The sequence below is a fragment of the Varroa destructor genome, unplaced genomic scaffold, assembly GCF_002443255.2.
Source record: "Varroa destructor unplaced genomic scaffold, Vdes_3.0 BEIS01000007.1, whole genome shotgun sequence".
Lineage (NCBI taxonomy): Eukaryota > Metazoa > Arthropoda > Arachnida > Mesostigmata > Varroidae > Varroa > Varroa destructor.
In genome coordinates this window covers 2,665,001-2,677,316 of record NW_019211460.1, presented here as the reverse complement: position 1 = coordinate 2,677,316, position 12,316 = coordinate 2,665,001, and the positions used below count along the sequence as shown (strand labels likewise).

Genomic DNA, 12,316 nt, shown 5'->3' with positions numbered 1-12,316 from the left:
GAAATAGAGTTTCTCACTTTTATTGCTTGTTAGTTTACAGAGATCCTTCAACGTTGATTACAGATTATTGCTAGAAGCAGCTTACTCTTAAGCTTAAGATTTGGAGGGTCAGGATTACCTAGGGCAAAGGTTCGAACGCTTTGTAACTTAGCATTCTGACTGAAGAACTGACATAGACTGAAGGCAACGTTGAGCGCAACGGCAACTTTTAGCCTGTCTATCCCTATCCACTGATAATAAACTGAGAATAAGTGACGAAAGCTGATGATTAGTTCGACTGGCACTTGGCCTCGCCCCAAAATACTTAAGCGTACCGCAACGCCCTGAAACCTAGTCCCGGAATTATTAGAAAATTACTGAATTTTTTAACTCCGAAAGTTACTTGAGCAAGTTAAGTAAAACCTCTGTCAATAACTCAATTTTTGTCATGAATTACTGTTTTCAGACTTTATTATGAACAAAACAATTTTTAATAACAAAATGAGTAACTTCACAGATACAGCTTACAGTTTGAAGTACCCAAAAAATATTGCAAATAAAGTAAGACTTTTAGTACATCAACATAGTAGCACTTTGTTCTAGCGCTACTATGTTAACGAAGACGAATTTTAAAAAGAACACTGTTTGAGTTGCTTTGTGACAGGTCGATCTTAGGACATAGTTTGCCTTTTGTCTCTGTATTCCTCTCTTATCGAGAGCAACTCTGTTTACGGATATATCAATAGCTCTACCACAGATCGGGTTTTTTTGGGCCGTCATAAAATCAATGCCAAGTATAACACAGAATAACATAAAGTGAATCTTTTATTTGAACTGATGCCGAAGGAACCGTGTAGGCCGTCGGAACGAAGTCGCCGATAGCATCATTTCTTATGTCAGAAATGATGAACATAGCTGAAACGGGTTGAATCAATATGTTGAGTAATGAATCGCGGGTAATAAAGGTTCGATATTCTGGACCTGAAAGTACCAGTTAAGGTGATACGTATGGTCAAATCGCATGTCACTAGCAAAAATGTGGTTGATTGGGTTCAAAGCTTATTGCGTTCTATTAGAGCCCGTGTGAACTACGACAATTGTAAACAAGTTCCCGTGACAGTTTAGCGGGTAACGCATTCGTAGAGATATGTGTCGAACCTGGGCATGAACACACTTCGTTTCGTACTGGGACCCAGTCGTAAGATAGAATGGCTAACCTCTGATTAGGTGCATGACTACCCGGAAATGCCTTCTAACTACTATATACATACATGAAGGATGTCAATCAACATTGTTTATTTTTGATAGTATCTTTTTATGCTGTTGTTACAAAGTGTATAGACTGAACGCTCTACTTATAGGTAAATAAACTTAAATATAATATAAGACATTAATGAAGGCATACTGACAGTAACCTCGAGCATTCACAGGGACTTTGGTTGAGATGACAAATATTACCTGCAAGAACACGTAGCACGTCCACTCCATTTGTGATTGTAAGTTAACATCATATCTTGATGATAATCTTATAAATAGATGAATTGGACAACTAGATCCTGTGGAATACCGAGCCCGTTCCCCATATCGGGCGCTAATTGATCCTGTTATGGGTTACTATCGTCAACGGCAGAAGACCGATTATACTGAAAGATTGAAACGCTATAATTTAGCACCTATGCGCCACAGCACACAATGAAATGTTTCGTGACGTTTGTGAGTCAACAGCCCACCGAGGCAGTGTATCGGTCAGAATAGTAATAACGTTAACCGTGCAAAAGCAGAGTTTTAATCTTTCACATTGTGTATACATTGACTGGATGCCCTATGTGTAAGGCTTAGTTCTATCATTGGATAGAGGCAGGAGCAAGACCCCAAAGCCTGTTTCCTTTTTGTAATTATGTAATGGCTGATCTATGTGCATTCTGTACCTCTGGCCGAGCGAGGCTGCTGGAAGCAGAAGTTTCGACTCGTAATTTTCCTGATATATCCGAGTCTGCTAGTAGAGATCGGTAATCAGCCTCAGTTTTTACGTACAAAAATATTCACACACACAAACATAGAATCGACCAGAAAGAAAGACAGGAACAAAAACTACAGAGAAGATATATCGAGACTTGTGGTGGCCCATCTTATTGGCCAAACGGCGCCATTTATCGGCTCAGAGGGAAAGCTCAGGGATGAATGGACGTCACCTAACGAGTGAATCTCGGCCACTTCCCCTCCACGGGCTCATGAGCAATTAACTGAGTGCATATTTGGTCATTGAAGCCAACTTTAGAGGTCTCCTCGATAAAATACTTCGTTTCGTATAGGACTCCCAAGGTTTAGGAAACAAATTAGGCAATACGATGGACGATCGAGGCTAGGCAAGCTCGATTCATAGCGTGTTTACTAACCACTGTAGCGTAGCGTGTGAATTTCACATTGAAGTTGTTGCATTGTATTTCAGCGAATGGAATATTTAAATGCATACGTGCCTATGTCGTCTTATCGAGCCTGGGGTACTATTTGAAAATTTTGATGTGTCTATGTACTGTACTAGTCCATTCGGGCAAGCAAATTGGGCCTGACGTTGCTGTTTAATTCGAAGACTGAGCCAATTTGAGGCTCACTCTTATTAATATTCGGATTAGTATTCTGATGAGAGCGTTGACAAGCGCATGTTCTTATGCGATATTAAGATAAGTTGATAGGACAAGCTCGATTTTTCCACATTAGATAAACCGTGCTACACCAAACACACTATACATTCAGATGATACCCAGAATTTCTGTATCACACAAAGGGCCAGAAAAGCCAAACTAGAATCGGCCATATCCTTCTACAGAACGCGTCCTTTTAAAGAGTCTATTATCTAGATGCAAACATTATCTGGACGATTTCCCCAATCTAATTAGCGCCAAACTTGGGCACGACAATTTTTTGTATGATTAGAGTTATACTTAAATAGCAAATATTGCATGAGAAATAAGGCTTGATAACCATTTGTTTCCTCTCATTATTAAGGAAAATATTCTATATGTCTATTGAATATTTTCCCTAACGATATATATCTGGAAAATATTCAAAAATGGCTGAGATTCTTAATAATCAAGCTCTGCTATCCACATTTTCGAGGTATTGCATGCAGCCTGGTGGAGCAAGTTAGATAGGTGCACGGACGGGATAGTTGTATTCTGGTTTCGGATTTTTAAACCTGGCTTCTTTCTTTCTTATGTGCACTTAGTTATTACGCTTACCTCTTTCTATTATGGTTATATGCCGTAAATAGCCATCTGCACGTTCAACGTAGTACCTCACACATGGCATCATGGCTGAATTTACTGTATATCTCCCAAGTCAAATCGTCATAGAAACGAGATAGAAGTATAGCACAGAGTCAATATGTCCATAACGCGTTCGTGTTATATCGCAGCGGAAACGACGCAAAACAAAGGCTGTTATCTGGTCAGACGAAACGAAGATTTTGTGGAATAACATGTTATCGTAAGACTGAGTAAAATCTGCTTTTTTTTTTTCTCTCTTATTAGGAAAAGCGGCTTCGTCAGTTTGCAAATAGATATAGATATAATAGAATCTTTGCTAGAATTATGCAAGGAACAGCGGTTCTTGTATATGCCATGAGCACATAAGCCCCTACTGGCGGGCCCATAAAAGCGAAACCCGCCGTGTGGAGCAGCTCAATGTTTTGTATCAATCAACTTCAATTATGAAAAACCGTAAAAATCGTTGTCTTCTTACGCATCGTCAATTCATTAATGCCAATATATCGATGTTCACCGACGCTGGTATGTAGTGTCCTGTTGCCCGGAGCTTGTTGAAGCTGAAAATAGAACCGATAGCTTGACGTAGCTGGTCTACTGAATAAACAGATTAAAGCTTGCTTGAAAACCTCGTTTTTGATGCAGTCCAGCAGATTTTTATCCGTGAACTCTTCTTATCGTAAAGAAGTGAAGGAATTCTGCAAATGTCACGAACGTAATGAAGATCGTGATGATAAGTAGTGGTATTACGTTTGCCACACATGAAGTAAATATAATTTGCCGTGGCGCTGGGCCGATTGACCGCACAAACGACGTCACCCGTTGAAACGAGCCAGGAATCAAACAGAGTAATCAGATAGTCGTCGCCGACTAGTACTAACCGATCAGATCTATTGCCGCGCGGACCCGGAAAGAACAGCGGTGGTACCAACAGCGAATCCAGTCACTGTAGTCACTTTACCGTGTTAGGATGATGGGTCGTGGATCTCTACCCCGTTGTTGTTTATTGTTGCCTCGAAAACACGAAGGAAAATTAATCGACACAATTATTCCACTAAACGAAGCTGACTTATGAATACATATTATCAAAGCCCTCGGTGATGGCTGAAGTAGTGGGAACACGGCAGGTGGCCGCTATTATTCTGCTGGATTGTACGAGCTCGAACATAAATACGTATCGCTAAAAAAAGGCATCTTTTAAAGGGGCCTATGTAGCCGTCCAACCAAAGGTAAAAGAATGATATATAGCAATATTTCATTTCATGCAACTCGCACGCTAGTTAAAAAAAAAATAGCACTAAAATACACCAAATTAAAAACAGCCTATAAGAACCAGCCATTCTCTATGCATAGTCAGTCATGACGTTCTAATAGTACCCAGATAGATAAATTCCCTCTATAGTACTGGGCATATGGAATTTGCATCCACATCAAAAGTGTAGACTTGATTTGAAGGCATGAGTTTTAGATAATAAGCGGAACATAATTGAAATTCAGTTTCAACTCAATTACCATTTATATTTTGAAAAATCCGTTAATCTCACATTGAATGTGGGATCAACGTAGGTGTTTAAGACTCAAAATGAACATGTATCGAATATATGGGACGCTCACACGGAACATTTTGTCCGGTACCTGGATTTTGAAATTGAGCCGATTCGTTCAGTATGAAAAACCTGTTTCCTACCAATACAAATACACGGAAAACTATGCGGATGACGTAGAAATTGCTATTTTTGCTTTGGCATCCATGTCAAACTCTCCCTCTGTTTTTGCCTTTCAGCGTCAGCATTTACACGAATAATACCCATCGAGCTAACTGTAACATGCGGAATGATCTATAAGATGTTTGTCCTCTCGAGCAATCTGAGATCTTCAGTTTAAGAGTTGAGCAATCGATATATCCTAAAGTGCGCATTTATTTCTGTGGGAAAGAAACTAGAGCCAAATATAGGAACGGTGCAGAGCGTTATCGCCGCTAGTCTTCGTCGAATTTGAATATAGCGGTAACAGCAGCTAAACATCGCTTTGCACCGCCGATACTAGCGCCGCTGATTCAAAATGTCAGTATCGCGGTCACTGATTTCATATGAATCTGCATCAGCTGTTCGAAGAGGCAGACAAAGGTCATACATCTTTCTTAGTGCTCGCGCAATATGCAAATGCCGACTTTATGTACACACAAAGAATTACTGGTTCAATTTGAGTACATTAGCATGTTATGGATGGGAAAAAGAGGCTTCAACTCATAGGTTTGCTGGCGCCTCGTCAACAGATCGTTGTCCACATACGCTCTGTTCGATTCCCTCGAAAGGTCATTTCTAACGATCCACAAATACCTTTACTATAGTACTACACTATGTAGAAGTCGCTATTGCTACCCTTGGGGCTTTGATTTGGCGAGGGGGCGGATACTGAATTACTGCCGACGCTGTACAATTCAAAATGGTACCCACCCCACCGACATACCTACTTTTCGTTTCGGCGCTGCCTTTTGGTCGAATTGTCACACTGTCGTCTTCTTTTATCACTTTACGTTTGTAGGTAAGCAAATACATCGGTTGTTTTGACTTGATCGATCGAATTACAACTACACCTCCCTTTCGAGAACCGTTTTCAAAACAAATAGGCGTAAGAGGAAGTTCAACCCTAACGCTCTACGCTGATTTCCGCAATCAATCCATGCCTATTCTGAACACATATGCGTAAATATGATTAGCTTAAATAGGTTAAACCAGGATGGGTCTAGTCTTAGACGATAATCAACTATATCTGGCACCATTTCCATTTGTCTAAGTAGGTCTTGTTCAAATTGAGGCATTATAAGATAGTCGCCCCAAGTTTCCTCCACCAGTTTTAACAGTGCCAGTGATGATTCAGTTTATGAGCGCGTCCTAACAGGTACAATGGCATGATAGGAAATTGCCGGCACTATTTGACGAGAGTACAATGCATACTAAGGCGGAAAAACACAACCAATGTGAATTTTTTAAATTTCGCTTAGTAATTTTCTTGTATCGGCGCCCAGTACCTGTGTATTTAACTTGATCTTAAACGTATAGCCAGCTTTGAACAAAAAGGAATTGTGCTTTTGTTGGCATCGCAGTACTAATTTTTAAAGACTATCGGATGGTCTAGCAAAACCGCTATATTTATGATTTAACCGAAGCGCGCAAATACCAGGATATTTCAGGCTGGCACTGGTAACGTAAGTTTTTAGGAGAGGCTTCTAGTTGAAGGCTGACAACTCCCGTTTCTTGAAGCTAAATCGTCAGTGGAATGAATCATTTTTAGGAGACTTTTTTCGACGATGTTTCTAGGTATTTGAAAATAAATGAATCAATATTATGAAAATATTATGGGTGTAGTGAAATATTATGGCTTTTGCTGCAGATTTGCTCGTTTGTATTTTACTAAAATTTATGGACTTCAGAACTAGGGCCATTGTTTTACAGTATCTTTGTCCTGGACATGAAATAACCATTTCAAATTATGCTGCACTGATGAGCTGCACTTCTATGCCAATGTTATCAAGGCCGATAACCATAAGCTATTTCAGAGAATCATTAATAAAATTTCAGGATTATTACATTTTCTGGATGTCGCTAGTGTTAATTGAATGTTTTTTGCGCTACCGATTTAGTTTAGTTGGAACCCGGGAGGCTCCTTCATAGTTCTGCATAGAAGCATACATGGAGAAGTGTATTTACAAAGACTTTGGCAGAAACCTTGAACGTGGAAAGCCTTTTCCTGTTGCGGCAATGCGTTCTTCCGCATTCTGACCTCTAATCACCTTTTCGCTGGCATTCAATACTCCAATCTTCGTTCTTCAAATATTTGCGCCATTCGCATACCGTGCTTTCGCTTGAGACCTTTTTATGCAATGTTTTCACCAACTTTCACCTAATTTCCGCAGTGCTGTGGTCTGTAAAGCGCAAAAAATTAATCATTAAGTAGTTTCAATACAAAAGATTTTTCCTTTCTGAATTAATTTCCCTTAGAAGAATTTCGACTAATTTTTGCTCACAAATTTCTAAAAGGCTAGTGATTTTTGACTGATGAATTCCATCTGCTAATGGCGCGTGGTTCAAAAGTTGCTCAACTTCAAATTCGTTCGCAAAGAAAAAAAACTTAAAGTTAGACATCGTCCAATTACCTAGACGACCGGTAATACGCCTAGACATTTAATCAAACAAAGAGATAAAAAGGAATTTCGAATATTTTTACACCAATATCTGGCTCATTTACTGTGTATTTACCGATGTTTTTATTTTTAAGTTACGGGTTACATACACTTCCGTGGTTCTCATGTTTTCATAGCTTTCAAGCATCGCATTTGTTTATATTATTTGTATGGGTCCGGTATACTCTCCGTCTTACGGGTCAGCTCATCCATTGTTCCTCTAAATCCCATTTTGTGCTGGTACAGCCTGAAGGAGCCGCGTCCGTTTAACATTTGGATCAAGAAAATAGTCACTTTACCATGATCATGTCTTTGATGAAAGCTTTACTCAGCGCATTTGTAGTGTTTTGTATTTGGAGTTGAACCGGGTTTCTTGCTACTTGTTGAATGTAGCCTTATGCACAGCAACAGCCTTTTTGTGTTTCTGTCTCGTCGTTGTTGCTTCACTCTGTATACCTTGAAGTATTAACCTGGCAATAGAAGTCGCTGCCTTATATAAGACTATTTGAACCTTTTAGTTGCGCTTATTGCTGTTTGTCACTGGTATTTCTTGAGTCTTGAGTGTCTTAATGGTCGCTTTCGATACTGGTTCGTCATATAGGGCGACGGAGTTAGCAAATGTTGTTTACCCTTTTCTTGGCTTCGTATCAAGACCATCCGTTCTAGACGGTATTTTCTCCATGTGGTCAAGTGCTTTTCCTACTTTAGTTGCTAATGCATAGCTAATGCGGAGTTTTGCCGAGAGTAAATCGCCCATGATAATTCTCAAATATATTATTTTATAGTGATGACATTCTTGAAAGTGCAGGTTTTTGTATTACTACTGTTATTCTTCCAGCAGTACCAATTCCGTCTTCTCAGAAAATAGTTTAAGGCCCATGTTCGTTTACCAAATTTTTATCATATCTGTTTAACTTTCAGTTTCACCGTCTCTTACCGTATTGACTGCCGCTAGATCATCTGCACTTTACTTTACTATTTCAGTTCAGTATATTATTAGGCTTCATTTCCCGCAACATGGGGTCAAGTACGGTACCATTCTGTCATGCACCGTCTAATTTTAAAATAGTTGTATAATAATAACAACAACCTAGGTAGATGAGAGAACACCTTGTTTCTTCTAGACTACCTAGAATGCTTTACCAAGGGATGGCATTGAAGACATTAAAAATATTGAAAGTTATTAACGCCTTCCTTCTATCTACTTTTTCATTTATAGATTTTGTCGATTCCATTTTACCTTTTCGATAGTGTAGGTCATGAAATGACATTTTCACACAATAAGTCTTCTGTTTTTATTCTCGATCGAAGTATTTTTTGTCGCTTTGATCATTTGTTCAATAGACAACTTTGCCCATATCTCAACCGGCGGAATTTTTACTTCTTTGGTTTAGAGAAAAGAGCAAGATTAGCAGCTTTCCACAGCGTGTAATAGATTTCTGTGTGCCACATGTCGTTTATTATCTCCTCAGAAAGATCTATATTGCATCATGTTAATTATTTTTCTCATTTCTAATGGACATCAATACGGTAGTGTCAATTTTTTTTAGTCGTCGGTGATTTGGTGCTATGAGGATTTCAGCGAGTGACGTTTTTTTGTCTTATTTGAAGATCGATCACTATCGAAGTTCTCTCGACGGTGGTTAATTTGAAAGACAATGTATTAATAACCTTTGGTATGAATACCAACCTTTCGTTTGGTAACTTTCGCCTCGGATGTCAAGTTTGTCCATCACTATCATTTTTTGTAAGATAGTCCACATCGTCTATTATTACATTTCAGTGTTTAGGTTTACTCGCCTTTATTTCTTAGATTTTTATCACGAGGCCATTCTGAGTGTGAGTTTGGGTTTTCAGTCCTGTTGCTTTTATCTATGACCTGTTGCATTGTTCATACCCGTGAGCAATTTTTTACGTTCCACCTGTAGTCATTTTTATTCATTCATTTGCTGTTTTTGCTCCTATCGCATTCATTTATCGCGGTTGAATGATTTTGTCTAATATGCTTTACCTTCCCCCCCCCCCCCCCCCCCCCAGATCTGAGGCAATCTTCAGCCCGACTGTGATAAAGAAGTGATCAGGGAGGTCATTATGAACTTTTCACTGTTAAATTTCTTATTGATTGGTTGATACATAAACAGCTACCTGTACGTTACCTGTAGAAAGTTGGAGTTATCTGGACAGTCATTAAACATTTATCCTTTGTAGATATGAATTTATTGCCTTAATGGCTGAGTAAACATTGATGCCTCCGGATATTGTATTCACATTTCTTTTATGTTTACTTACAACCTCTATTTTGCCTTTCTGCAATTTCCTCTATCTTATAGGAATGTTGTACTTGACTTTTTCCCTCAAATACTTTAGGAAGACATGTTGAAAAGAATGCTGTAAATCTTCATCCAATATGCCCCGCTATCCTATATGATTATAAATGAGAAGCTGTACATTATAAATACTACATTTTAAAATTTGTTATTTATTGTTTGATGATTTTTTCTTTTCAGTTTGCCCGTATAATTAATCAGTGCACTAAGCCTTTATATATTTTTTCAGCTTCGGGATCGTTTGCCTTTCTTGTAACACATGATTTGATTCTAGCTTACCTTATATCGAACTATATCAGTCTGCTATTTTATTGCTTGCTTTATTTATTTGATCAGTTTCTGTTTCCGTTGTGCCATATCTAATTCAGGCGGAAGTATATCAGACTTTGTTTAGCAGGCTGTATTGGTCCCCTAAAGCCGACCTATTTCCTCGACGTCTATACGTTGCTTAGTTGTTTGCTCCGCTTTAACACATGTGCCTCTCATTTATTGATATTTACGTTTTTTGATGGTCCATCGTTGTATATTATGGATCCTTGCACAATAATCTTGTTGGTCAATCATTTTAGGGGAGTTCTTGGGCTGTCGTAAAGGTCATGTTTACTTTTCGATTCTTCTCACTTTCGTAGGCAAACCGATTAGTAGGCCCTCAACATAGATATTATGCTGACGATATTATCGTTACTTTTAAAAAACCGTTTCCGTCTTAGTGTACGGTTTACACCGTTATTGACTATTTTTGTATTCATCTGATCCGCTTTTATTTTGACCTCACCAGTCTCTTTAATCAGATCTATGATGATTTGTGTGTTTTCCTGTTACTAGTAACTATTGTTTGCAATGTTCCTCAAGGGCTAATAAATATTGATGCTTTTTTTTCGCGCTTTATGCCTCTTCTTCGTATGCCATCTTTACGCTTACGTCCTTATTTTCTCTTAGTGAGTCCTCTGCTGTCTTCCTCTCCTTCTATGGTCGTTTGTCCTGGTGCTCGCAATTTGCCACATTAACACCATATTTTATTAGAAAAATCAGTGTTTTGGCAATATTTATTCACACGCTAGTAGTGTTCCGCGTATATATGAATTTTGTTGCGAGCGGCAATCTTTTCGATATTCTTTAACTTCAACTGATAATCTAGCTTTGGCCTTTTCCCGGCCACGATGAGCTGTTTGTGTCCAGATATGTAGGCTTTGTAGAAAATTTGCTATTTTGGTTTCTTTTGATTAGCGCGGCATGTTTAATTCCGCTATTTGCGCTCTGTTTGATTTATCTGATGGTATGCATCGTATCTTGTTATACCGTCATATCTTTCGTCCGGTACTTCCCTACTAGTAACGCTGCCCCAAAAAAGCAAGAGCTTTGATAAAAATTGAGGGTTTGTAAGATTATCCAAGCGCACCCTCAGATCGGTTAAAACAGTATTCGATTTCGTAGGTGTCGCTATTTTTTCTCATAGTCTGTTGATTTCATACACCTTTTCGTCCATCCATCGAAATTACTTCATTATGAGAGGGCGCCAGTATTTTTGAGTTTCTCTAAAGTTCTTTTCGAAGTCTTCGCTTTAGCTTGATTTTTGCGAGCTCACCGAGAACATGTTTTACCGGCTACAATCCATACGTACAGAAGAGTCTCGGGTCAAAATGCCCATAGCTGTTCCCAAGTGTGCCCTTTAAAAATAATTTCAACTAATTTTTTTCTATTATATTTTAAACGGAAAAAAATTCTAGTTTATGGTAAGTTTACATATTTAAAAGTCGTTATATTGCGTATAACACACAGCATATTTAGGTTCTAGACTTACAAGATAATCTTGGATTCGAACTTCGAATTAGAGACATTTGTTTTGTGATAAAAATCAGCCGTTTAATGCAATGTAATAATGTTAGAAGCGAACAAATTGTTGTCAAGCCGATCTTCCGATCTTTTAAGCCCCTTGGTACTCAACGGTTAACAAGGAGAATTATAAAAACTAGGTGGTATTGCTAACAAATGTTTGCGCATACAAGTAAGAAATTAAGGATTGTTAGAGTACCACAAGCCGATCGAATTAAAAATATATAATACTTTTCCATAAAATATATGTGAATTCATTAAAGTAAACTTCGCGATCGTAGTAATATAGCAATTGTAGTTAAACTCCTTACAAGAAATACCTACCGCCTAGAGTCTTTGTCGTTTTTTTCTAAGTTTTTTTTTGTTAAAACAATACGTGCTTTATCTATTATATATAAAGCCTTTGTACAACTAGGTTAAACTGCATTAGTGATACAGCTAGGTAAATTCGCCGGATATGTACAATTTTATATAGTTTACAAATTACATATATATTAAACGTGAACCGTTCTAATTTAACGCAATACTATGTTTTCAGGACGTTGATTATACCACAAAGAATGAAAATGAAAAAAAAAATCTTTAAAAACCAGCCTAGAAGTAATACGGGCATATACAATTGTACAAAAGCAAGCTTGAAACTTCGAGCGCTCTTTAGAAAATAAAGAGACTTTGGGATCTAATTTCAATACGAGCGTGTATGCAATAGCTTACATAGAAGACACCAAAAG

The 12,316-nt window shown here is 38.2% G+C and overlaps 1 long non-coding RNA gene across 1 annotated transcript; it reads right to left on the bottom strand.

The window, feature by feature from the left end:
- Positions 1–786: 786 nt before the first annotated feature.
- LOC147754191 (uncharacterized) lies at positions 787–8,774 on the bottom strand. Its single transcript, XR_015317865.1, has 3 exons — positions 7,536–8,774; positions 6,971–7,167; positions 787–1,622 (listed from the first exon to the last, which is right to left on the bottom strand). It is a non-coding gene; the product is annotated as an uncharacterized LOC147754191 (long non-coding RNA).
- Positions 8,775–12,316: the final 3,542 nt, after the last annotated feature.